This window comes from Ursus arctos, unplaced genomic scaffold (genome assembly GCF_023065955.2).
Source record: "Ursus arctos isolate Adak ecotype North America unplaced genomic scaffold, UrsArc2.0 scaffold_14, whole genome shotgun sequence".
NCBI lineage: Eukaryota > Metazoa > Chordata > Mammalia > Carnivora > Ursidae > Ursus > Ursus arctos.
The window spans coordinates 44,764,486-44,790,181 of record NW_026622808.1 but is presented as its reverse complement, the minus strand read 5'-3'; the positions used below and the strand labels follow the sequence as shown (position 1 = coordinate 44,790,181).

At 38.9% G+C, this 25,696-nt stretch overlaps 1 protein-coding gene and 1 pseudogene across 3 annotated transcripts in view; one reads left to right on the top strand and one right to left on the bottom strand.

Annotated features, from left to right (window-relative positions):
- SYNPR (synaptoporin) overlaps nt 1-25,696 on the bottom strand; it is a 296,434-nt gene that overhangs the window by 73,120 nt on the left and 197,618 nt on the right. The window lies entirely within an intron of this gene.
- Nucleotides 6,617-6,715, top strand: LOC113257312 (U6 spliceosomal RNA; annotated as a pseudogene).

Genomic DNA, 25,696 nt, shown 5'->3' with positions numbered 1-25,696 from the left:
TCCACTCAGTTTGTGGGATTTTGTTACAGCAGCTCTGGGAAACTAATACATTTGTTTATAACTCTGATATCCTGTGCTTTGTTGACACCTGTGACACAGACGTGCAGGTTCATGGACCACTGTACACCTGTCTTCTCCTCTTCACCATTAAGCTCCGGGCTCCCTAGAACTATGCGCATGTCCTAAGTTAATCATATACTTTCCTACTTCTATGAATGTGTTTCCTTTCTGGCACAGCCAGGACCCAGGATTCCTGGCCTGCTCATCATTCAAAGTCAGCTTTGACTCCCCTCTAAAGCAAGTGTGAATTTGTGTGAGTGAGAATAACCTTGTCCTCCCTAAGGGGTTTCTTTGTACTAGCCTCTGCTTGCCATTGAGCTAACTCACTGCATGTCTAATTTCTCTCCATGTTATAACTTTAAAACTAGAGACTCTGTTTCATTCATTTTGTATCTCTGAAAGGCTTGCTTCTCAAATTATGGTCCTCCAACTAGGAGCATCAGATCACAGAATCTCAGGCCCCATCCCAGACCTCTTGAATCAGAATCTTCATTATAACAAACTCCAGTGAGATTATATGCATGGTAAAATTTGAGAAGCTCTCCCCTAGAGGACCTTGGGATTTCAGCTACTGTTAATTGAATGCATGCTTCCCTTCCTTCTGCTATGTTGCTGAGCATTTTTACTTACATTATTCTAAATTAGTCATCTGAACAATTCTATTAACAATTCTGAGAGGTAGGTATTATTACTCCCCATTATATACAGGAGAAAATTAAGAGAGAAGGTGGACTGGAAATTGTGGGGGAGACCTCCTTCCTCCCCTCCTGGTTGAACACAACTCCTGTGACTTGACCTACCTAGTGGTTTTTCAGTCAACAATTGTAACTTCCCTGGGAGTTGCAATTTCTGGGGAACATCTGAGCATCTGTCACAGATAGGTCTCTTTTTGCTATTTCAACACTAGTTGATGAACTCATGTCTCTCCAGACACTACATCAAAAAAGGGTTCCATGGAAACACTAAATTTGGGAAATGCTACAAATTACACAGCCCTCTTGAATATTAATAGTGCAGAGTCACCATTAAAGGCTTTATTACCTGACCTCGGTAAATATACCTACTTAACTGTTTAACTCAGTTTTCCCAAAAGTTTATTTGGCTCCAAATTGAGGTTGTGTAACAGCCATTAACATTCTGTGAAACACACTTTGGTTTAAAATGAGATGTTAATGACAAAGGGAGATCAAGATGGAGACTCCATGGATTTTTGTTTTTTTTAAATTCAGAGAGCAAGAGGGAGGGAGGGTAGGGAGAGAGAATATTTCTCTCCTGCTGTTAGCTTCCAAGTGGATGTTTTCTCAAAATCAAAATCAGATATTAGCATGTAGGAAGGGAGCTAGGGACCAGCAAGAGCTTCTAAACCACTGGGAAGGGTGGTTCATTTCTCTATGCATTACTTAATATCATAAAGTCCTCCCTAGAATCTTCTCTTCCAGGCTGTAACTCAAGACAAAGACCTTTGATAAAATTAAGTAGGATGTTAACTCTGAAGCACATTGGGAAGATAGAGTGCCACATTAAATCATATTAACTTTTAAAAAATGGACACTGAGGTCATGAGCTTCACACATGGGGGGCACAATACTACAAAGTAGCAGGATACCACCTTGCAAAGGACATTAATTACCCATCAGGAAGTTGTTGGGGAGAAGGAGCAGGAAGGTTTCTGCACTTGGCTATCAGGGGAAATCTCTTTTCAAGGATACTTTTGCTCTTAAGATGAAGGACTGCATCAAGAGCCTTTTTGCTTTGGCTGGGCCCTTGATGGTTCGGAGGGTAGATTTATTTGGATTTTTGGTGCTGATGGAGAGCAGGTTTCTATCCATACTGCTGCTCAGGACTCTGGGAAGCAATGCCACCATTCTCTGGAGCTTTTGTTTGTTTGTTTTGTTTTTTTAAAAAAGATTTTATTTATTTATCTGAGAGAGAGAGAGAACACGAGCAGGGTGAGGGGCAGAGAGAGAAGCAAACTCCCCGCTGAGCCCAATGTAGGACTTGATCTCAGGACCCTGGGATCATGACCTGAGCCAAAGGCAGATGCTTAACTGACTGAGTCACCCAGGCTCCCCTCTGGAGCTTTTAATCAAGGTCAGGCATCCTTTTAATGCAAATCTAGGGCAGCAGTTGATTGCTGCCTGCGTGCTTACAATGTAAATGACAGGATGGGGTTTTCCAGAGAGAAAAAGGATTTGAGATTGGTTGTTTGAAAGCAGAAATACCTTCCTGAAGCTCCTCTCTGTGAGGACATGGACACAATAATAAATGAAAGCAGGCAAACAGGAAGTGCTACATGAAATTTCCAGTAAAGCCCATAGATTTTTTTTCATAGTGCCCTGTGATCTCATTTCCCCAAATTATTTGCTGCTACTATTCTGCCTGGCTTTACTCCAATTGTCCTCTTGGTCGGGAATGCCTTGGCCCCCATTTCTGCCTATTGAAATCACCCATTTTTTTCAAGGTCCTGTCAAACTTGTCCTTTTTTTGAGAAGGATTTCCTGATTGCCTCTGGAGAAACAAATGCTGCTCTTTTGGGGCCTTTATGGGCTTTTCTTGTATTTATCACATTTTGATTTCTATCATCATGGTGTCCGTGGTTATCTCTGAGGTTCACCCTTTGAAGATGGAATTGGATTCTAAATCATGCTTACCCCCTCACTGCACAGTGCACATAGCTGATGCTCAGGAAATGCCAGCGGAATTGGACCTCAACATAGCAAAAGATTGCAAGTCGGGGTAGGTGATGTCTATCATTCAGCATTCTTTTTTTTTTTTTTTAAGATTTTATTTATTTATTTGACAGAGAGAGAGAGACAGCCAGTGAGAGAGGGAACATAAGCAGGGGGAGTGGGAGAGGAAGAAGCAGGCTCCCAGTAGGGAGCCCAATGTGGGGCTCGATCCCAGGACTCTGGGATCATGCCCTGAGCCGAAGGCAGACGCTTAACGACTGAGCCACCCAGGCGCCCCTATCATTCAGCATTCTGATCTGGATGACCAGATGGTATTCTCCTTATTTCCAGGCTTGTTCTTTCCTCTTTGTTCCTGATCTGCTCTAGACCAGGGTTTCCCAGATGTCAGCCACCCTCTAATCACTGTCGCAAGTTATGCCACATCTATGAACCATGTATGCTTCTATTTATTTCATATTTTTCTTTATATTGATTCCCTCGTTCCTTATAATAACTCATTTAAGAAGCAGTCCATTTACCTCGAATTGTAAACCTAGTATCAACTTGCCCTCAATAGAAGATAACCACACATATGAATATAATGAGAATAAAACCTTATTAAATTCATTCATTCAACAAATACTTAAGGTACATCCACTATGTACCAGGTAGTGTGCCAGGTGCTGGGAGAATGGCAATGAATAACAAGGACATGGTCCAGTTCTCTTTGGGCTTATGTTCTCTTAGGGAAAACAGAAAATGAAGAGATAAACAATAAATATATAAATGCTATAAAGGAAATGAAGCAGGACAAAGAGATAGAGAGGAATTAGGGTACTATTTAGATCAAGAGGTCAGGGAGGGCTTCACCAAGGAGGTGATATTTGAGCAGAGACTGGGAAGGGCAAATTGTGCAACCATATGGAAGCAGAGACCGTATGGGGCCCCTGGAATGGAGGAGAGTGTGGCTGGAGAGTACCAAGGGGTAGGAGGGGCGCTGGTACATGAAATCATAAAACAAGAGCATGATGAGACTTGTGGATCAAGGCAATGAGTCTTAATCATATTCTGAAAGGAATGGCACTTCTAGAACATACTATTGCACTCTGGGATGTAAAGTCATTGGTTAAGTGAAGATCTAAGGAAAAACTCCTTTGGACTTCTAATTAGAACATCCTACTTGGTTCACGACCAAAGCCTGCAGTCAAGCAATGTTGTCTCCAAGAGAAGGTTAGCATTTTATGGGACCTAAAGGGTAGAATGCCGACTACTCTGTCTGGTTCGCTCAACTCTGAACCCCTTCGGGACAGTGCCTAGCACATGACAGACATGCCTTAACCCTTTGTGGAATGAAAGAAGTGTATATTGCTTCTGCTTTCCAGATTGTGTATCTTTGTTTGTGACCTGGCTAATCCTGTGTCCCTGGTCCTGCTAGCCACCCCTACCCTGCCAGAGCAGGCAGGGAAGGGAACTATCATCAGTGAAGGTGCCTGCTCTTGCATTCTTCTTCCAAATCATTGGTTCTCAATTGGGACTGTCCATGAGAACCAGCTAGGGACCAATATATTGACATGGCCTGGGCCTTGCCTGCAGAGCTTCGGGCTTAATTATTCTGGGTTAAGGCTCAATTACCTGGGGTTTCAAAAGCTCCAAAGTGATACTAATGTGCACCAGGTTGAGAACCACTGCTTGAAGGGAAGTAAGCATTTTCACATCCATTTTTATAGAAGGAAAAAATCAAGAGTTTCAGCTCTCTGGGAATGCATGAAAACTAGTATTCTGATGTGATGTAGCTGCATGGGTTAGGAATATACTGGAGTTGAGATTCTCTGTGCCAGGCATAGAGTATTAAACAAGACAGTATGGAAAGTGCTATGAAACAAACAAGGATGCTGTCACAGTAAGTGACTGCCGAGGAGGTGTATGTGTGTGGGTGGATGAGGAGGTAGCATGAATGGGGCAGTGAGGGAGAGCAACCTCATGACAGAGGTCAGGCTCTCTCTAAGCGGGGTTATTTGAACTGAGATGTGAAAGACAAAAAGAACCAGCCAAGCAAAAATCCAGGAAAAATGTTCAGATCAGAGGGAATGGCAAGTGCAAAGGCCCTGAGGCGGTAGTGTATTGGAGGAATTGTGAGCCAGAGAAGAACAGTGAGAAATGAATTCAGAGCTGTTAATCTGATTAATTCCCTATGTATTTCCTCAGCAAATGAAGTCATTTTTTCTTTATCAAAATTAACCTTTTGGGGCTCCTGAGTGGCTCAGTCACTTAAGTGTCTGCCTTCAGCTTAGGTCATGATCCCAGGGTCTTGGGATCGAATCCTGCATCAGGCTCCCTCCTCCACGGGGAGTCTGCTTCTCCTTCTGCCTCTTTCTCTGCTTGTTCTCTCTCTCTCTCTGTCAGATAAATAAATAGAATCTTAAAAAAATTAACCTTCTTCTTAAAGTCTCTATAATCATATGCTACTCTCCAGATACGTTCTGCAGAGCTGGGATGTCCTTCACCCTTTCTGGTTTACCATACCATAGTCCACATTCTCTATGTCCTTCAAGGTCCTGTTCAATTACTACCACCTTTAGAAAGCCCTCCACGATCATTCCTGAAGGAAGAAATCTCTCTCCTCTCTAAACCACCACAGCCCATTACCTTCACCTTTCTAATAGATGGTAGCTCTTTGTCTTATGTAGCTTTCTCAGCCTGTTGTCTTTCCTCTACTAACTGCCCCTGCTAGGATCTAATCCCAGTTCTGATTTATCTGGTAGTCCCTTGCTCTTTGCTTCAGGGCTAGCCTTGGATTATGTAGGGCTCAAACAATGTTTATGGAAGAGTTACTTAAGTGCATTCAATTCTTTTTAACGAGAATAACTGCAATCCAAAAAACCTAAGCACACACACAGTAATTAAAGCAACAAACAAAACTGCATTGGCGCTCTGCCTCTGAGCGTGTTGTTGACTTGCAGACAATAGTTCCTGATCATTCACCTTTGGAAGAACATATTGCAATTCAAACAAAAAATGTCAACCCAGGCAGTTTTGGGAAAGCCAACTCATTTGTTGACTAAAAATGATCCAAAGAGCCAGAAATGAAGACCACAAGAAAATGAAAGGCCATCATTTTAACCAACTTAAACAGACACTTGCAAGTAGTACAGAAGAGAACCGAAGGCAGAAAGAGGAGAAAAAGAGAATAAGTAAAAAGCACTGTGGATTCACTTGCCTTGGTCAGTGGTGTGTGACAATGCACTATCTGTGGCCAGCCTGCCTTCTACACCTGTAGATTCTTCCAAAAAGATTCCCTTCATGGGCAAGGACCCTATTAATTGATACTATTTGACTGCCAAAACCAATCTTATTTAATCCTACCACTACCCTGAAGAATGGTCAGCATCATGCCATTTTTACAAAAGTTGAAACTGACTTGCTGTTCCACAGGCACCATAGCCCTGTGCATGAGGGAATGAGCTTTGGGGCTAACAGCCTAGACTCTGTTTTCAGCTCTACCCACTTGCTGTGATCCTGAGCAACATCTAATGATGATGATGGTGATGATGATGACAATTTCTTCTTCACAGAGCTGGGAGGGTGGGCCAAATCCACATATGTAAAACACTAAGAACACTACCACATATACAGTCAGCACTCAGTACATGTTAACTTATTAGGTAATTTGACCAAGGCTGCAGGTGCTAAAAGGCAATGATTGGAATTTAGGTGTGTGTAAGGGAAAATACTAAGCAGCAATGGGCTTATGCTAACGGAGTTAGCAATGCCCCTGGAAGTGGAAGAAATCACTCTAATTTTGCTCCCATATCACTTGAGTGTAACTGAATGGCCAGACCATTTCCTTAGTACCCTCTCTTTCTTGCTTGTCCAAGTTAGAACCCTTTGCGCTCGCTTCAGCAGCACATATACTAAAATTGGAAGGATACAGAGAAGATTAGCATGGCCCCTGAGCAAGGATGACATACAATTTAGAACCCTTTGTTGAATAAGCAGGGCTGGAACACTATTAGAGCCCTCCATAAACAAGACTATGTGTGCAAGGTGAAGTGTGTCCATTCCCTCCTCTGGATATTTGGAATCAAAATTCAGAGATTTCAAGGTTTGGCAGGGGAATCACAGACATTATAATGTATTACAGATAAGCTCACACTTGCCAAGCAGAGGGTGAAGGCATGTCTTCTGACAAGCTTCCATTCACCTACACTCGCCTGCTTCATGTATCTCCTATAGAGAAGGGGGATGGACTTGAGGGACAGAACATGGGTGATTCTGTGAGTTCCCTCTAATCTGGGACTTCAATCTTGACATAATGTATGCCACATGGTCCACTGAATCTCCCAAGATTCTGAAAGACCCGGGGACCACCGCTGTACTTGTGAAATCAGAGGAAGTAGGTAGGAGTTGTTTTTGTGATGTTTGTACCCCACCCCCATGAAATCATTCCTTTCAGTACATGCACTTATTGTCACATTTGCCACACTGCACCGTACTTATTTATTTCCCAATTTGTCTTCCTTTCTATGTTATGAGTGCTCTAGGGCATAGAATGTATCCAGCATATGGTAATGATTAGAATCTCCAATTCAGAAGTCAGGTATAGACATCTGCAGCCCCAAGATGGCCATAACCTCTCTTTTCTGACTTTGTTCAGATAAATCAGAGTGGCCTACAATCTCTATGTTTGGGGGCAGTTTTCACCTGGTATAGGTTGGTATCCCAGAATGCAAAATGTGATGTGAACGTGCATATTTCTATTGAGAATTCAAAGCTCTATCAGATTCTCAAATGGGTGGGGGAGAACATGGTTCTATAAGAAGTAAAGAAGTTCTGCTGTAATTGTTTAAAATTAAGTTTAGGAAGGTTCTAGATTCTTTGTAGCACTTTTTATAGTAAAGAAAAAAGGATTTCTATATTAGGAAAATCAGTTCTTATATCCCTTTTATGCATTTCCAGTACAAATTCACTTAATGTAGGATTTTCTCTGCTTCTTAAAATACCTTTTCCTCCATGATCATACATTGAGATGTAATTTATGTGCCAAGCACCTTATAAAGCACTTGAAAGCATATTAGCTCATTTAACCATCACAGTGATTCTCCAAATAAATATTAGTGTCTCCCCATCACAATGAAAAGGAAACTGGGACTTTGAGGTAAGACTGGTTCTAAAGCTGTCTATTTGTGCTTATACTCCCTATGCCATGGTGTCTTCATGTTTGCTAGAGCTCTCAGTTTATGGAGATGAGCTCATCCAATCCACTGTTTGGTGTATAAAACATCTGGGTCTAGAGATGTCAGAATTCTACTTCAGCATTCAGTCTAGACACAGGTAGGTAGATCACTCTGAGACCCTCAGGCATTTTCCCTTTGAGTCAGAATGTTAACTTCCCTGGGGCGCCTGGGTGGCACAGCGGTTAAGCTTCTGCCTTTGGCTCAGGGCGTGATCCCAGCGTTATGGGATCGAGCCCTACATCAGGCTCCTCCGCTATGAGCCTGCTTCTTCCTCTCCCACTCCCCCTGCTTGTGTTCCCTCTCTCGCTGGCTGTCTCTGTCCTGTCGAATAAATAAATAAAATCTTAAAAAAAAAAAAAAAAAGAAAAAAAAAAAAGAATGTTAACTTCCCTGAAAGAAAAGGTCTTGCTTTTATAAACAGATTTTGCAAGGAACGTTAAATGACATCCCATAGACAATACTACTCAAAGGTTTCATGAATATATATTATATTGTTAGGTAAAAAGAGAAGAATATTTGAATACGTTAAGGATTCTAATGAAAACATGAACTACTTGTAAAATAAAAGTTGCTTTCTAACAACACTTGGAAAGGCAAATGTATACCAAATTGATATTAAAAAGAGAAAAAATTGAGAGAAGATAAATAGAATTAAGTGAGATGCCGTCTAATTATGGTTTTTTGGAACTCTGCTCTGACATAGTGAACTGAAAAACTGAGTGCTAGAAGGGAGTTTTAGCAGGGAGGAAAGGTCATGGTCTTTGACCTTTCCAAAATACATGTAGCCAGAAAAAAGACTAATCCAATGTTTGTCGTCCAAGGTGAGCAAAGACTGGGAAAGAGCTTCTTTGACACGGAGTATTCTCTTCTAACCCAAATCAAGACAACAGCATGAGTTAGTTCAATTTTGGGAGGGTGTTTTCCTGTATACCTAATGCTCACTAAAATTTCATCTCTTTAAACAGCAAATCTAACTTCAGAAATTGTTGTTGAAGAAATAATTATTAAAAAAAAAAACTATCATGGCTATGCATAGAGGATGTTGACTGCAGCATTGTTTATACTAGTACAATTAATTGTTGGACTAATTGTTGATTGGAACCCAAATACTTATTCATAGGGGACTAGTTAAATCTGTATAAAGGGGGGCTCTATGGTCATGTTGATGTAAAAAAATTAATTTAAATGTCCACAATGCATTAAGCTTAAGATATAAGTTAGAAAACATGTTCAGGTTGACCCTTTTTTGTGTGTAAAAAAATTAATATGAATATAACATACACACACATGCATATGTACACAAAAGTATGTACGGTGAAAACACACATGATATGTTTTTTTCATCTGTGTGCTTTTCTGAATTAACCAAATTCTCTACAACAAGTTTGTGTTGGTTTGGTAATAAAAACAGAATTCATTTAAAAAAATATCAAAGATGTTGATCATTCACAATACATATTACCATGTCTTAACCTTCCCTATTCCTTTATCCAGGCCAAAAGCACACAGATATGCCTCAATTCCATTAATGGGAAACTTAGGGAAAAGAACTCAACTATATTATAATTTTTCCATTTAAGAAAAGACTGTTTTCATTATTCATACCCAGACAGCTAGGACAGGGAAAAAGAAGAGAGAAGTTGATGATATTGATGCCAGTCTTTCAATTAATAGTTATAACTATCCCATTTAGCACTGGGGCAACACCTAGGGTCTTCAAAGCTGTCTCTGAAATTATCTAATTAAGCAAAATGAGGAGGACAATGACGAGAGTGGAAGATTTAATCTGAGAAGCATGAGGGGGCCTCTGGATACAGAGAAGAGGAAATCAACAGAGGGGTAGTAATGGGAGGGGCCAAATGAGACACTCAGTGCGAGGAAATATCATAATAAGCTCATAAAGGTTTTGAGGGCTGAAAGCAGAAATCACAGATCAAAAAGAGAAGGGGGAAAATGATAAAATTAGTAGAAATGGAGGAAGGGAAAGCTGCTCAAAATTTTTACAAAACCTTATTGGTTCTAGAACCCCACATCATTAATCCATTTAATTATGCTTTGTAAATATTTGAATGAAGAACAATTCCTGTGACCCTGGGACTCACATAATTTCACAAGCCTTAAACATCGGGCCTGCCAATCAGAATTACCAATGACATTTATCTCTGTAACAGAGGGAAAACATTAAACATACATCACAGACTCACATTCTTGGGGGAAGCCATAGAGGACAGCCAGCCCCTGCCCTGTGATCAAATTTAAATGCACTGAGAAACAAGCACATCAGAGGCTATCAAAAGAGCAAGTCTCAGGCATCCTAACAGCAGAAGGTTATTTATCAGGAACTCAGGGAAAATGCTTGGCGGCGGGGGGGGGGGGGGGGGGGGCTTATTTGGAACCTGGTTGATCCAGTTCTTGTGAACACAGGTTTACTTCTTCACTTAATTACTGGCTCCAAATGGCCTCCTCCTACAAGATATATTAACTATTCCAACTTAGTAAGATGTGTGAGCTGTTCCTTTGAAGTTCTTTCTGGGTTAGAAAGGGAGGGTGGTATTTGCAATACGCCTTGATGAGGGGAGGGAAATCCAGAAGTGGGAGTGTCAGGACCCAAGGCCATTTATATACTGAAAAGTTGAAAGCCAAAGTGGGTACACTTCAGCAGGTATAAGATGTAGAAATTTTTTAGAGTTGCTCCATTTTCCATGACTTTCTATGACTTACTCTGTCTCCTTCAGCAGGTTTAAAGGTATGCAGTGATACACTGCCCACCCTGTATAGGCATCTCAACATCTGTCTCTCTTTTTTTTTTCCCACCCAAACATGCAGACCTGCAGTTAAAATACAGCTGCAAATTACCAAGTGTAAACTTCCTGGCCCCAAATTCACACATGTCAGAAGGCAGATGAGAAAAAGTGCAAGGCAGTAAACATACCTGTGTACTTTGATCATACCTGCATGCACATAGCCTTATTGCCCTTTTTTTTTTTTTTTTTTTTTTTTTTTGGTGCTTTACTGATCAAAAAGTATCAGATTCCTAGCTCTCTGCTTGGAATATTGCTCACTGCATTTCTGATATCTGACTTGAAACAGATATCAGGACTGGCCAGCTTGTGTCACTGCAGTGGACACCAAACACATGAGGAGCATTTTCAGCCATGTTTATGAATTAAATATAAAGGGATTCATTTTTGTAAGATGCCCTATGGGGCATTCAAAGCTTCCTCACTTGTCATAATCATGGTTTATTTTATCTGTCCTTTTTCCCTCAGTCTCTCCCTGCCCCCCTTCCTTCCTTCCTCCGCCTCCCTTCTCTCCTTGCTTTATTTACTCATTCCCCTTATGCACAACCACTAAAGGTTTTTGATGCTGTGGATCACTGGGGAGAAATACTCCGCCTACGCCTTCACTTTGCTTTGCCTCTTGTATTACACTGGGTCTGCCTCCCTTCCACATATCCATTGGGAGCTGACTTCGAAGTGTAAACTAATTTTGTCATTGTTTAGACAAAATGGCACTAGAAAATGAAAATCACAAAGCACATTCACAAGAAATAGAAATTAAAACAACTTCTGTATGCTACACAGCTTTATATGATCTGACTTGCCATGTCTTGTCTTTCCAGGTGACTGGGAGTTGGCCACAAGCCAAAGTCAGGCATACAGAATCAGTTGCCTTCGAAACCTATGTATTAGCTTCCTAGAGCTGCCGTAACAAATTACCATAAACTGGGTGGCTTAGAACAACTGAAATTTACTCTGTCACAATTCTGGAGGCTCAAAAGCAGAAATCAAGGTATCAGCAGGATCGGTTTTTCCAGAGGCTCTAAGGGAGAATCTATTCCCTCCCTCTCCCCTAGCTTCTGGTGGCTGCCAGAAATTCTTAGCATTCCTTGACTTGTGGGGGCATCATTCCAATCTCTGCCTCTATCTTCACATGGCCTTTCCCTGTGTCTCTGTGTGTTCTCCTTTCTTGTATCTTATAAGGACACTCATCACTGGATTTAGGGCCTACCCTAAATCCAGAATGATCTCATCTCGAGACATTTAATTACATCAGCAAAGACCGTATTTCCAAATAAGGGCACATTCACAGGTACTGGGGGTTAGGACGTAGACATATTGTGTGTGTGGGGGCACTATTCAACCTACTACATTTGTCCTTGCTCTCTTTCCATCATATTACCAACATTGAGCAAAAACAAAAACGTCCTGTAACATGCATAGAGAATATGGAAAGATATAGTGTTCAGTCTTCTTTGTAAGCAAAGATTGGAAACAACCTAAGTGTCCATCAACAGGAGACTTGGTTAAATAAATTTGGTTCATCTACCCAAAAGAAGAACATGCAGCTACTATAAAGAACAAAGTAGGGCCTATGTGAATTGAAATGGAAATATCTCCAAAATATGTTGAAAAGATAATTAAGCAGATTATAGAACAAAATACATGTCATTAACCCATTTTTTAAAAAACAAACTATAAACAACAAACCCACACAATCCTCCTTTCAGGGAATTTCTCTGTTCTGATGTCAGTTATGTGATTCTGAGAAGGGGGACTGTCCATCAGTCTCTTAATCCCCTTTCTCTGTCATAAAGAGTATCCTGATCTAGACAATCATAATGTCCTATTCTGCTAACCACGGTGATGGGATGAAGAGTAGGGTGCAAACCAAGCTGGCTAGTCAGAAGTCTTCCAAAGATTTTTAAAAATTTGGATTTTGAGGAGAAAAAGTCTCTTGCCTGTTAGGCTCTGATAGTTTTCTATGGCTACACAAACGTAGTGACCCAATAGAACACAAAGTTATCATTTCATCATTCTGTAGGTGAGAAATATGACAGAAATTTCAAGGTGTCAGTGAGGTTGTGATCCCTTCTGGAGTCTCTACAAGGAGAAACCATGTCTTTGCCTCGTCTAGCTAGCTCTTCCTACAGACCGTCCACTTCCTTGGCTCATGGTCCCATTCCTCCATCTTCAAATCCAGCAACAGCAGTTGAAATCTTTCTCACATTCCATCTTTCCAACCTTACTACCATTGTTACAGCCCCTTCTCTGTCTCTAACTCTGCTACCTACATCTTTCACCTTTAAGGACCGTTGTGATTCCTTCAGGCCCACCCAGAAAATCCAGGATAACATCCATAGTTTAAGGTCAGTTGATTAACAGTTTTAATTCCATCTGCAATCTTAATTCTCCTTTGCCATGTCAGGCAACATATTTGTAGGTTTAGGGGATGACAATGACTTTGGAGGAGGGTAGGCATTATTCTGTCCCAAATCTGGAGTAAATCCAGGTCTAACACATGGAGAAAGCCCACTGAGGAGGAAAAAATGAGGCATTCCCAAGAGATAGAGAAATGAGAGAAACTGAAACCACCCTGTTGGAGCTCCTTGATCTGGCCATTCCTGAAGCCGATGCACCTCACTTCAGTATGATTGTGTAAGTGAAGAGATTTCTCCCATCTGTTTAAAACATTTTTGAATTGTGTTTCTCCCATTTACAATTTAAAGAGTCCTAATTACTTGTGTTTGTGTGTGTGTGTGTGTGTGTGTGTGTTTCATATGTATTTATATATGTCTAGAAAAATCTAGAATTGCAGGTAATAGAATTGGAGTGGCTGATACGCGGTAGCTTTCATTTTTGACTTAATTGTATTGCATGAATATTGTATAAAGACATATACTACATCTGTAATTTTAAAAGTGAAGAAAAAAATAAGAGACTGTTACATTAAAAGTAAGTTCATCCAGGGCTCCAAGGTTCAGCTTAAGGAGCAGAAACTTCATGTGTTTCTCCTTCATTTGGTGCTTTTAAATAGTCCATGAGTCCATTGGAGAGCCCATAATTACAAGTTGCTTCCTAGACCCTGAAAATATACTTTATCCTTTAAGAAAGCTATTTAGATGGGACCGTGGATGATAAAAGGCCTATGCTCAGAGAGACAAAGAACTTGCTGGCTCATCTCCGCAGACCTGACATGGCCCTGTCTGGGTCTGCATGGCAGGCCTTGAAAGCACAAGTTTGTCCTAATTCTCTTTCTCGCATCTTCAGACTACAAATACGTGCATCATGGGAATCCAAGTTAAAAGAAAAGGAGCACAAAGAAATGCCTGTGTTTCCCTTAGCAAAACAAAGAGACAAAAGCAGCCTTGACTCCAACTGCATTAAAAAAATGGGAACAGAACAGTTTGTTAAAATGTCACAATTAAGAACTCCAAAGAATTCTCCTACTGGACTTGGCACAGCGGGATGCAGTATGCTGGATCTGAATTCCCTTGTTTTCTCTTTGTGACAAGGCCTCATGGACAGAGAACCCACCAACATGCATGGGGCAGTTCAGTGTCACTTCTCTGAAAGAGACCATCTGAACACCCCTAGCCAGGGAGCAGAGGCATCAGGATTCAAAGTGGGCCTTTCTGGTGACTGGGTCCATGATTCTCAATACCCAAAGGACATAAGAATCACTCAGGAACCTTGTTAACCACCCAGATTCTCAGCTTTCTCCCTTCTTCCCTTCCTTCCCAAGATTTGGAATTTGGAGATCTGGGGCTAGGCCCAATAACACACATTCCAAAAGGCACCTTGCATAATCAGGTGCAGGACAAATACATATTCTCTTTCTGTCTCTCTCTCCCTGTCATGCCTTTAACTTGTTAAAGGTTATCTCAGATTCTGAAAAGCAGAGGTGCGGGATTACTTACACATATTTCTGACTGCCACTCTATTCTAATATCCCAGAGCATAAGGAACTGAGAATGGGAGGCATTTCAATGAGTAGCCATCATTGCCCAGAGGTTTAAAAAACAAACAAGGAACCTTGCACTCTATTACAAAGAAAGTCAACAAAACTCAACTCTCCTACAGAGAAGTAATCAATTTTTAAGATGTTAAATTCACCAGGCTGTAGGCAATTATTCAAATTTCAAGGAAAGAATCAAACTTTATTGATCAAACCTTTCCAGACTGACATCAAAAAATTGCAGGGGGAGGCATAGTTTCAAAACCCTCTGTTTTCTGCTGAAATACTCTTATCCTCACAATGTAGCTCATTCCTATTTCTGTTTTGTTTAGCTGCAGGGCTGACCATTCAGAATGCTATCACCTCCTTTAAACCAGATGTTGAGAAACAACAGTCGAGTGTCTAGTCTATGGCTGAGCTGGACTTGACTCATTATTAAGTACCAAATAAGTAAAAGCAGGGCATCATTTTTACTTGCTCATTGTTCCCTCCATTCAAGAGAGTCTCCTGAAACTAAAAAATGTTAAGAATCAGAATGCAACCAAAGGTGAGCTGGGTTCAAATGTAGACCCTGCCTCAGTTAACTTTCCTACCTCCAGCACATCTGAGTCACTTTACCCAGCTCTGTCCCCTCAACCCCATAGCTCTTACCTAATTACTATATAATCGACTTATTTACTATAGCTACTGTTTATGTCAATCACGTCCTCTTGAGAATGGGAGCTCCAGGAAGCTGAGAATTTTTGTCAGTTTTGTGCATAGAACAATGCCTGAAACATATTAATGCTCATAAGGGAGGGAAGGAAGGAAGGAGGACTTTATAGTGGGAAAGAACAAAACCCTTGTAGAAAGGAGCAGGAATAAAAGATGCACAGAGAATGTGGTAGCCATCAGCCACATGTGGCTATTGAGAATCTGAAAAGGAGCTAGTCTGAATTGATACTGGATTTTGAAGACTTAGGACAAAAAAGAATAGAAAAGATCTCACTAGCAATTTTCTATATTGAGTGCATGTTGAAATGATCATGTTTTTGGTACTATTAAAATCAATTTCACCCATTTCTTTTTACTTCCTTTAATTTGGCTACTAGCAAATTTAAAATTACATTTGTGACTCATATTCATGGATCATACTATTTTAATTTTTTTTTTCCAGTAGGCTCCATGCCCAATATGGGGCTTGAACTCACAACTCTGAGTTCAAGAGTCACATGCTCTACCAACTGAGCCAGCCAGGTGCCCCCACACTGTATTTTTATAGGTTAGTGGTGGAATTTCTCAGTCTCATCATTTCTTTTTCTTTGTTTTCCTGCTATCTTTATTTTTTAATTTTTAATTTTGAACTAATTTCAGATTGACAGAAAATTATACAGTTAATGTACAACCTACCCTCAGATTCCTAGTGTTAATATCTTATAATACTTTAAACTGTACTACAGACCTTATTCAAATTTCAACAATTTTTCTTTTAAGGTCCTTTTTCTGTTCCAGAATCTGAACCAGGATCCCACACTGCATTTAATTATTATGCCCCTTTTGTTTCCTTAAATCTGTGCCAGTTCCTAGTTTTTCCTGGTCTTACAGTTAAATATAAGTATTATGAGATATTAACACTAAGAAGTTGAGGGAAGAATATGCTAAACAGATTTCTCTACTGCAGGACTTATCAGAGCTTTGCCATTCAAGTACATTGTGAAGGATGCCAGTAAATTGTTTCTCAACAGTATTTGAATTCCTTATTTTTTCCCAGTCTCTCATTATGATATTTATTTGTCCAGCTTTATTGAGATATAATTGACATATAACACTGTGTAAATTTAAGGTATGCAACATGACAACTTGATACATGGATATATTGCAAAATAATTATCACAGTAAGGATAACCTCCATCACCTTACTAATGACCTTTTGTGTGTGTATGTTGAGAACATTAAAGATCTTACTGACTTCGAAGTATACAGTACAGTACTGTTGACTATAGTTACCATGCTGTCCATTAGATCCCCAGAATTTAGTCATCCTATAACTGGAAGGTTGTATCCTTTACCAACATCTCCCCGTTTACTCCACTTCCAACCCCTGGCAACCACCATTCTACTCTGTTTCTATGAATTTGGCTTTTTCAGATTCCATATATAAGTGAGATGATACAATATTTGTTTTCCTCTATCTGACTTATTTTACTTAGTAGAATGTCCTCAAGGTCCATCCATATTGTTGGGAGTAGCAAGATCTCTCTCTTTTTTTTTAATGGATGAATAATGTTCCATTGTGTATATATTTATATATATATATAACATATATATATAATATACATATAAATTTATTTATTTATTTTTAAAGTATTTTTAAATTATATTATGTTAGTACCATACAGTACATCCCTGGTTTTTGATGTAAAGTTCGATGATTCATTAGTTGCGTATAACACCCAGTGCACCATGCAATACGTGCCCTCCTTACTACCCATCACCAGCCTATCCCATTCCCCCACCCCCTCCCCTCCGAAGCCCTCAGTTTGTTTCTCAGAGTCCATAGTCTCTCACGCTTCATTCCCCTCTCTGATTAACCCCCTTTCTTTATCCCTTTCTTCTCCTACTGATCTTCCTAGTTCTTACATTCCATAGATGAGAGAAATCATATGATAATTGTCTTTCTCTGCTTCACTTATTTCACTTAGCATTATCTCCTCCAGTGCCGTCCATGTTGCAGCAAATGTTGAGAAATCGTTCTTTTTGATAGCTGAGTAATATTCCATTGTATGTATGGACCACAGCTTCTTAATCCAGTCATCTGTTGAAGGGCATCTCAGCTCCTTCCACGATTTAGCTATTGTGGACAATGCTGCTACGAACATTGGGGTGCACATGGCCCTTCTCTTCACTACGTCTGTATCTTTGGGGTAAACACTCAGTAGTGCAATGGCTAGATCATAGGATAGCTCTATTTTTAACTTTTTAAGGGACCTCCACACTGTTTTCCAGAGTGACTGTACCAACTTGCATTCTCACCAACAATGTAGGAGGGATCCCCTTTCTCCACATCCTCTCCAACAATTGTTGTTTCTTGCCTTGTCTATTTTTGCCATTCTAACTGGCGTAAGGTGGTATCTCAGTGTGGTTTTGATTTGAATTTCCCTGATGGCTAATGATTTTGAACATTTTTTCATATGTCTGTTAGCCATTTGTATGTCTTCATTGGAAAAGTGTCTGTTCATATCTTCTGCCCATTTTATGATTTGTTTATTTGTTTCTCGTGTATTGAGTTTGAGAAGTTCTTTGTAGATCTTGGATACCAGTCTTTTATCTGTAGTATCATTTGCAAATATATTCTCCCATTCCGTGGACTGCCTCTTAGTTTTTTTGACTGTTTCCTTGGCTGTGCCGAAGCTTTTTATCTTGATGAAGTCCCACGAGTTCATTTTATCTTTTGTTTCTCTTGCCTTTGGGAATGTGTCATGAAAAAGGCTGCTGTGGTCGATGTCGTAGAGGTTGCTGCCTATGCTCTCCTCTAGGATTTTGATGGATTCCTGTCTCACATCGAGGTCTTTCATCCATTTAGAGTTTATCTTTGTGTATGGTGTGAGAGAGTGGTCAAGTTTCATTCTTTTGCATATAGCTGTCCAATTTTCCCAGCACAATTTATTGAAAAGATTGTCTTTTTTCCACTGGATGTTTTTTCCTGCTTTGTCAAAAATTAGTTGCCCAAAGAGCCGAGGGTCCATTTCTGGGTTCTCTATTCTGTCCCATTGGTTTATGTTATAAATTTAATATATAAGTATACATGCACACACATATATAAATGTGACCCCACACACTACATTTTCTTTATCCATTTATCTATTGATGTTCCTATGTCTCAGCTATTATGAATGGTGCTGCAGTGAACATGGAAATGCAGATATCTTTCTGAAACTGTGTGAATCCTTTCTTTGAAGAGCATTTAATAGGACTAATGTTTCTCAAAAGCCATTTTGGGGATCACTGGCCAAACTTACCTACTTAGTGGGGAGAAAACAGTGTTCATCAAAGGACATTCAGGACATGCTGCAAGCAAAGTGACAAATGTTTCCTTTTGGGGCACACTGCTAAGAAGTAGGAATTGCAAACCTAGTAGCATGTCTCCTCCATCACCACCTCCGGTCCTTCCCACTATGTACTCAAGTATTGGGGCTCATGTCCAATCAGCAATTCCTCTCACAGGTTTGCTCTACAAGGCTGAAGTCAGGAAGAGGAAAAGGGAGGGAGGAAAAAAGCAGGGTCCAACTTTGAAGGTGGTAATGTGTGCAAGAATAATGTCTATGCTGTGATAATGTCCAGGAAGAATGACAAGTAAGCCCAGAACAACAGATGGAGGTACATTTATTGATGGGTAGAGGTTTCAGCTCAGGAATGAAATCTTTGGGGACATGTAAATATAAAAATCAATAAAAAGGCCTACAAAGAAGGCCCTTCACGAGACATTAATGTCATCGATTGAACTCATCTCTTTGTTGGAATGCTGTTTGCTAAAACTTAGAGCCAGTTGGAATTGAGTAGTTTGCTTAAAGACACTCACTATTGATAACCGATAAGTCTTTCGAAGGGTGAGGAGAGATTAAAATGTTTACCATGTATCTAAAGCATTTTACAGTGTAAGCACGCTTTTGTAGAAATGGCCTTCACTATATGGATTAACTCTTTTAATACATATAAAGTATTTAATGTAGACAACTTTCAAGATACAAATAGCAGACATTCAAATAATCTCTGCATTCAAATGATTGGTCCTGCTCTTTATCCAACACTCAACCTCGCTCTGAAAAGCTATCAGTCATTCCTTCCCCAATGGGACCACTGTTATGGCAAGAACAGGGTCCTGTCTGATGCAAGCTTCTCCCATAACTCATTTTCTCTTCCCTCCAATGTTGTGTAGAAGTATGGAAAGCAGGAAAAAGAGTTAGTGTTTTGGACCCAGGTATAGTTGTATTGGAATCCTCATTTCAAAATGTACTAGTTCTGTGTCCTGAACCACATGGAATTGCCAACATTCATGTGGGTTTGATTGGTGAAAATGACAATTTCACGTGGTTCAGTCTAACATCTAAACTTCTGAGCTTTGGTTTTCTCACAAAAAAGTGGGACTAATACTGCTTTTAATTGTGACAATTACAGGTGTGTAAAGCACTCGGCACAGTCCTTGAACAGTGAGGGAGCTCAGTAAATGGGAATTGTTATCATCATTCACATAGAGTATGTCCCACATATTCTTTCTTCCTCCTTCCTTCCCAGTTCAGTTACTGTCTTTTACTCACATGCAATCGCTTTAATAACTTCCTTTTTTTCTCTTTCATCTCCTTCTTAACCATCTCAGAAATACCTTTACACTGTCCTGCTCTCTTTCCATCCCTTCCTCCACACCCTCTGTCCACATGAGCCACAGAGGAACCTCATCACAACTACTGAGTGTAAGAGTAATGGGGGGCGGGCGGGGGACATACGCCTGTCAGTGATAAGCAGTCAAACATTTAGATGTCATAAAGAACCTTTGCCATTAACGTCTAAGACCCTTCAAAGTTCCCAAAGCAGTTTTCGGAATGTCCATAGAAGTCCCTCCTCTCCTCTCTTCAATTGCTAATTAAAAACTGCTTTTCTTCAAGCATGGATTTCCAGACATATTTTAAAGATTATATTCAGTTTTGTAGCAACCTCTTAATTAATTATGTGGCATCTGTGTGGTTCATTGTAAATGCATACCGTTTTAGCACCACAGCAGGGTTAGCAGGTTAGTTTTAGAACCTAACACTCTTTACACTGCAAGAAGAAAATGACGACTTATAAATGAACTTTGGAAAAGCAATTCATTTGTAAATTTGGAGGAGATCAGATTGTTAAAATCCTGTAAGAACAAAGAAGGATGGAAGAGGTGATGTTTCATTTCCTTTATTTTGTGAATTACAAATCCTAAACTAAAGCAGATTGGTGCTTATTATCTCTTTACAGAAAGCTATTTTGGGTGCTTAGAAAGTTTCTGAAATGTTGTTTGCAAGATCTCTATAAAGTAACTGTGGTTTCTCTCTACTCTTAGCTGGCAAGTGCTCTTCATTTTATAACCTCCTCAAAAGCACATATATGCATGGCCAAACAGGTGCATTCATAAGACATTTTTAAAGTCACTAACACATTATTTTGTAAAATTTTTCATTTCAAAAGTGAACTAAATTAATTCATTAAAAGGTTATCCTGTTATTAAACATACTGTCTACTTGATGGGGATTTGGGGATGTGCATCTTATGTACAATTATTTTTTGTAAAAATGCACTGGATTCACAAATTAATATGGAATATTGTCTAGGACATGGTAACCTGCAATCTGCATTATTGCTGGGTATGACTGAAAGCAATATTCTATTCATATAAATTAATCAAAGTCTCATTGATAATGTTTTCAGACTTATCACCTAATTTCAGCCACTGACTCCCCTTTAAGATCATTTATATAGTTGTAACATTATTCATTTGTGTGTTGTTTTTTTGTTAGTTTTGGGGGACACTCTCATTTTATATATTCTTTAATTCAGTGGAAACTACTATAAATTTTGTTTCTGTTACAAAATAACACATTTAAACTACAACAAGGTATAATCAATTAACAAAACTAGAACCAGGAGCACCTGGCTGGCTCAGTTGGTAGAGCATGGGACTCTTGATCTTGGGGTTGTAAGTTTGAATCCCACTTTGGGCGTAGAGATTACTTAAAATACAAATCTTAAAAGAAAAACCCCCACTGAAACTAGATGACCAAAACTCTACCCCCTTAAAATTATGGCTTGCTACAGAATAATTTTAGAAAGTGGCTTCAACAGACAAGTAGTATAAAAACAACTGACATCAAATTTTCAAGAAAAAACGTTGCTACTATTTAAGGTGCAAAATGATGATTCTTTTTTTTTTTTTTTAATTTAAACTCAGTTAACATATAATGTATTATTGGCTTCAGAGGTTGAGGTCAGTGATTCATCAGCCTTATATCACACCCAGTGCTCATTACATCACGTGCCCCCCTTAATGCCCATCATCCAGTTACCCCATCCCCCCACCTCTCTCCAGCAACCCTCAGTTTGTTTCCTCTGCTTAAGAGTCTCTTATGGTTTGTCTCCCCCCAAAAAGGCCATTCTTACATTGTACAATTATAAGATGAGCCACAATATTTTGTCAACATTTGAACTATAAAATGGCTTGGATTTACACTGTTCAATATAAATATAATGCAAACCACAATGGGAGATGGATGTGTAATTTTAAATTTTCTAGTAGCTACATTTAAAACATAAAAAGAAACAGGTAAAATTAATTTAAAGAATCTATTTAAACCAATGTATTTAAAATATTACCATGTCAATGTCTAATCAGTATAAAACATTATTAATGAAACTTTTAACATTTTTTTCATATAAAGTCTTTAAAGCCTCATGTATTACACTTATAGAGGAACTCCATTCAGACTAGCCACACTTCACGTGTTCAGTAGTCACATGGAACTAGTACATAATAGCCCAAGTCTAGATCTTTATGAATAAAGAACTTTAGGTATTCAAATCAAACCTAATTTCTCCTGTTTATCAAATAGTATCTTTTGAACATCTATTATTTTCTAATATTATGCTAAATTCTTGCAGTATTTTGAACAACAGACCCTAGGTAACAACAACATAGGCAATCAATTCTGATTCAACACAGAATTTGGTACAACTAAGAGTCCTTGAAGTCATTATACCCCACTTTATCTTAAAGTAAGACTTACTATGATAAACACTGAGGTAACAAAGGCTAATGATGATAACAAAGGCTTACATTTATTAAGCACTTACCATGTGTCAGACATTGTTCACATGCGAGAACTTTCACTTAACTCTCAGGATAACCCTATGAGGTGGGTATTATGATACTCAGAACTACAGACTCCTCATACAGGTTTCACCAATGTGGAGAGTCCTTCTCAGCCCTCATGCAATGCAGTAATAATGGACTGTATTTATTTAGAGCTTGCTACGGGTCAGGCACTAATGTTAAGCAATTAAATGTCATTATTTCATTAAACTTCCCCAAAACCATATAAGATAGAGATTATTAATTCCGTTTTTCCAAATTAGGAAATAGATCAGAAAGCTTAATTACCTTATACAAAGACTGCTGCCAATAAGTGGCACTAAACCTTTGCTCATGTCATGTTATTCACTATAATGTAAAGTTTGTTTATACATAACTCATTTTGGACAAAAGAAAGTGTTTTTTCTGGGAACTCTCTTGTACACTTGGAAAAACAAGGCTTGTTTGTTAGAAATAATTAGAAATTATTTTGAGCACAGTCCAAATTGTGTGGCTCTAATAATAAGTGAAGGTAAGTTTAGTAGAAAGAGCTGGATCATTCTGGAACACAGATTAGAGGAGAAAATATTCTTTTTTGGTTTTAAATGCCAGCATTGCCCAAGTGACACTTATATCAGGAACCCACATATACAATCATTACAATAACTGCATTTATAATAAGTACTACCATTCGTTGAGTACTTTATCTTTTGCAAAGCTTTGGACATAGTCTAGCTTATGTGACCCTTATAATCACCTTAGGAGGGCAAGGGAAATATACGTTCATTTTATTGTTTAGTGAAAAAGAGATGGACATGTCCAGGATCGCATAGTAGCTTTTTGGTAGGAGAGTCAAGTCCAAAGTCAGATTTTGTTAATCTGAGTCTAGCATGCTTTTTTCCCCTATGTCAGTGTTTCCAAGATTCTGGTACAAGTAGCCCTAGTGGTTATGATATGATTTTAGCCATAAGCAGGACTGCTCTTTATTTTTGTAGTCAGTATTTATCTTTATGGATAGTAGAAAAATATACAGAGTACAGCAAACCATTATTCAAGGGCTTTATTGCCTAGAATGAGGCTAATGTATTAAGTTACAAAACTGAGTTTAACCAAATGAAAATGTTAAGTAAATAACAGCCTCATATGGTAAAACCTCATCAAAAATAGTAAAAACCTCATCAAAATCTGGGAGAGACCATCTATATATAATGCCATATATTTCCTAATAGAAATAATTACTTGTCGTTTCTATTACTTGATGCAGATTCCAAGGGACAAGTTGTACATTTAATTTTTTCTTTGCTTACAAAAGAACATGTAATACCAATGGTGACTAAAGCATTTTACACCCTCAGCATTATTCCATTTGGACTTTACATAACAATTCTTTGTATTATTATCTTTCCTTCTTCACTATGCTGTAAACTCCTTGGAGACAATGACTTTATTCATTTTGGTGATCCTCAGTGTGCCAGACATTTATTTTAATTAGGTTAGTATTTTAGGAAGAAACAGAGACCCACTTATGCTACACCAAGAAAAAGAGCCTATTTTTGGAAGGATATGTGTGGACAGATCTAGAAGTGAAAATGATAGAGGCAACTCTGGGGATCAATGGCTCACCTCCCATCCCCTTCTTTGGACCTGATTCCACACAGTGCTCTATTTCTCCCTGATACTCTCCTTCCTCCAACTGGTTTCCTTTCTGACCCAGAATTTGTTTCCTTATAATTTTGGCTCTTCATAGCCTCTCTGGCTTTGACTGCACCTCACCTGTAATCATCTGCTACTCCCTCCCTTTCTCCAGCTTCTTAGCGCAAATTCTCCAAATAGGGATTCTGATTGGTCTACCATTGCTCTTGACAACAGGTCATTCAGTCATTTGTTTAAAATAAACAAACAAACAAACAAAAACAAACAACTATTGTATCTAATAAATATCTCAACTTTACATGTCCAGTATAGAACAACTGATTCATGTCTCAGCAGCCCCCTACCACTATCATCTCAGTTCTTGGGCCCCAAACCTTGATTCCCTCTTTGCTTTACGTTCTTCCCATATATTGTTTCCATCAGCCAATTCTATGACTATATCTTTAAATATATCATAATCTTTCTAGTTTTCTCCTTCTCAGCTGATAAAACTCTAATTTAAGTCACCGTCATCTGCTTACATTAGCCAATAGTCATTTAACTGTTCTTGTCCCACTGAAAAATATATTTTTCACACAATAGCTAAAATAATTCCTGAAATATACAAGGATGTTCACTCTCACCTCTTTCTTTCAATATAGTACTGGAAGTCCTAGACAAGCAATCAGACAAGAAAACAAAATAAAAGGCATCCAGATTGGTAAGGAAGAAGTAGAACTTTCACTATTTGCAGATGATATGATACTATTTACAGAAAACCCTAAAGACTCCACCAAAAAACGACTAGAACTGATAAATTAATTTAATAAGGTTGCAGGATACAAGATCAATATACGGAAATCTCTTGCATTTCTATACACTAATAATGAAGTAGCAGAAAGAGAAATTAAAAAAAATACATTTACAACTGCACCAAAAATAGTAAGATACCTCGGAATAAATTTAACCAAGGAGGTGAAAGACAGATACTCTGAAAACTATAAAGCGCTGATGAAAGAAATTGAGGATGACTCATACAAATGGAAAGCTATTCCACGCTCACAGATTGGAAGAACAAATATTGTTAAAATGTCCATATTACCTAAAACAATGTACAGATTTAATACAATCTCTATCAAAATACCAACAGCATTTTTCACAGAACAAGAACAAATAATCTTAAAATTTGTAGGGAACCACAAAAGACCGTAAGAAGCCAAAGCAATCTTGAAAAGATGGACAAAATTGGAAGTATCGCAGTCCCAGGTTTCAAGATATACTACAAAGCTATAGTAATCAAAACAGTATGGTACTGCCACAAAAATAGACACATAGATCAATGACAGAACAGAGAGCCCAGAAATAAACCCACAATTATATGGTTGATTAATCTTTGACAAAGTAGGCAAGAACATGCAATGGAAAAAGACAGTCTCTTCAACAAATGGTGTTAGGAAAACTGGACAGCAATATGGAAAAGAATGAAGATGGACCACTTTCTTACACCATATACA